The 2500-nt window shown below is 44.4% G+C and overlaps 1 protein-coding gene across 8 annotated transcripts in view; it reads right to left on the reverse strand.

Annotated features, from left to right (window-relative positions):
* Window positions 1–2500, reverse strand: part of si:dkey-127k13.1 (PWWP domain-containing DNA repair factor 3A) — a 16755-nt gene that overhangs the window by 6739 nt on the left and 7516 nt on the right. The gene's annotated exons all lie outside the window — the stretch shown is intronic.

Below are 2500 nucleotides of genomic sequence, written 5' to 3' on the forward strand. Positions count from 1 at the left end.
TGTATGTGCATGTGTGTATGTATGTGCATGTGTGTATGTGCATGTGTGTATGTATGTGCATGTGTGTATGTGCATGTGTATGTGCATGTGTGTATGTATGTGCATGTGTGTATGTATGTGTATGTGTGTATGTATGTGTGTATGTATGTGCATGTGTGTATGTGCATGTGTGTATGTATGTGCATGTGTGTATGTATGTGCATGTGTGTATGTGCATGTGTGTGTGTATGTGCATGTGTGTGTGTATGTGCATGTGTGTATGTATGTGTGTGTGTATGTGCATGTGTATGTATGTGCATGTGTGTATGTATGTGCGTGTGTGTATATACACTATATTGCCAAAAGTATTCGCTCACCTGCCTTGACTCTCATATGAACTTAAGTGACATCCCATTCCTAATCCATAGGGTTCAATATGACGTCGGTCCACCCTTTGCAGCTATAACAGCTTCAACTCTTCTGGGAAGGCTGTCCACAAGGTTTAGGAGTGTGTTTATGGGAATTTTTGACCATTCTTCCAGAAGCGCATTTGTGAGGTCACACACTGATGTTGGACGAGAAGGCCTGGCTCTCAGTCTCCGCTCTAATTCATCCCAAAGGTGTTCTATCGGGTTGAGGTCAGGACTCTGTGCAGGCCAGTCAAGTTCATCCACACCAGACTCTGTCCTCCATGTCTTTATGGACCTTGCTTTGGTCACTGGTGCACAGTCATGTTGGAAGAGGAAGGGGCCAGCTCCAAACTGTTCCCACAAAGTTGGGAGCATGGAATTGTCCAAAATGTCTTGGTATGCTGAAGCATTCAGAGTTCCTTTCACTGGAACTAAGGGGCCAAGCCCAGATCCTGAAAAACAACCCCACACCATAATCCCCCCTCCACCAAACTTTACACTTGGCACAATGCAGTCAGACAAGTACCGTTCTCCTGGCAACCGCCAAACCCAGACTCGTCCATCAGATTGCCAGATGGAGAAGCGCGATTCGTCACTCCAGAGAACGCGTCTCCACTGCTCTAGAGTCCAGTGGCGGCGTGCTTTACACCACTGCATCCGACGCTTTGCATTGCACTTGGTGATGTATGGCTTGGATGCAGCTGCTCGGCCATGGAAACCCATTCCATGAAGCTCTCTGCGCACTGTTCTTGAGCTAATCTGAAGGCCACATGAAGTTTGGAGGTCTGTAGCGATGGACTCTGCAGAAAGTTGGCGACCTCTTCGCACTATGCGCCTCAGCATCCGCTGACCCCGCTCCGTCAGTTTACGTGGCCTACCACTTCGTGGCTGAGTTGCTGTCGTTCCCAAACACTTCCACGTTCTTATAATACAGCTGACAGTTGACTGTGGAATATTTAGGAGCGAGGAAATTTCACGACTGGATTTGTTGCACAGGTGGCATCCTATCACAGTTCCACGCTGGAATTCACTGAGCTCCTGAGAGCGACCCATTCTTTCACAAATGTTTGTAAAAACAGTCTGCATGCCTAGGTGCTTGATTTTATACACCTGTGGCCATGGAAGTGATTGGAACACCTGATTCTGATTATTTGGATGGGTGAGCGAATACTTTTGGCAATATAGTGTATGTGCGTGTGTGTATGTGCGTGTGTGTATATGTGTGTGTATGTGCGTGTGTGTATGTGTATATATATATATGTGTGTGTATGTGCGTGTGTGTATATATATATGTGTGTGTATGTGCGTGTGTGTATATATGTGTGTGTATGTGCGTGTGTGTATGTGCGTGTGTGTATGTGCGTGTGTGTATATGTGTGTGTATGTGCGTGTGTGTATGTGCGTGTGTGTATATATATGTGTGTGTATGTGCGTGTGTGTATATATGTGTGTGTATGTGCGTGTGTGTATGTGCGTGTGTGTATATATATATGTGTGTGTATGTGCGTGTGTGTATATATATGTGTGTGTGTGCGTGTGTGTATATATATGTGTGTGTATGTGCGTGTGTGTATATATATGTGTGTGTATGTGCGTGTGTGTATATATATGTGTGTGTATGTGCGTGTGTGTATATATGTGTGTGTATGTGCGTGTGTGTATGTGCGTGTGTGTATATATATATGTGTGTGTATGTGCGTGTGTGTATATATATGTGTGTGTATGTGCGTGTGTGTATATATATGTGTGTGTATGTGCGTGTGTGTATGTGCGTGTGTGTATGTGCGTGTGTGTATATATGTGTGTGTATGTGCGTGTGTGTATATGTTTATGTGCGTGTGTGTATATGTGTATGTGCGTGTGTGTATATGTGTGTGTATGTGCGTGTGTGTATATGTGTATGTGCGTGTGTGTATATATGTGTGTGTATGTGCGTGTGTGTATATGTGTATGTGCGTGTGTGTATATATATGTGTGTGTATATGTGTGTGTATGTGCGTGTGTGTATGTGCGTGTGTGTATGTGCGTGTGTGTATATATATATGTGTGTGTATGTGCGTGTGTGTATATATATGTGTGTGTATGTGCGTGTGTGTATGTGCGTGTGTGTA

Source organism: Hemibagrus wyckioides, linkage group LG07 (assembly GCF_019097595.1).
Source record: "Hemibagrus wyckioides isolate EC202008001 linkage group LG07, SWU_Hwy_1.0, whole genome shotgun sequence".
In the NCBI taxonomy this organism is placed as follows: domain Eukaryota; kingdom Metazoa; phylum Chordata; class Actinopteri; order Siluriformes; family Bagridae; genus Hemibagrus; species Hemibagrus wyckioides.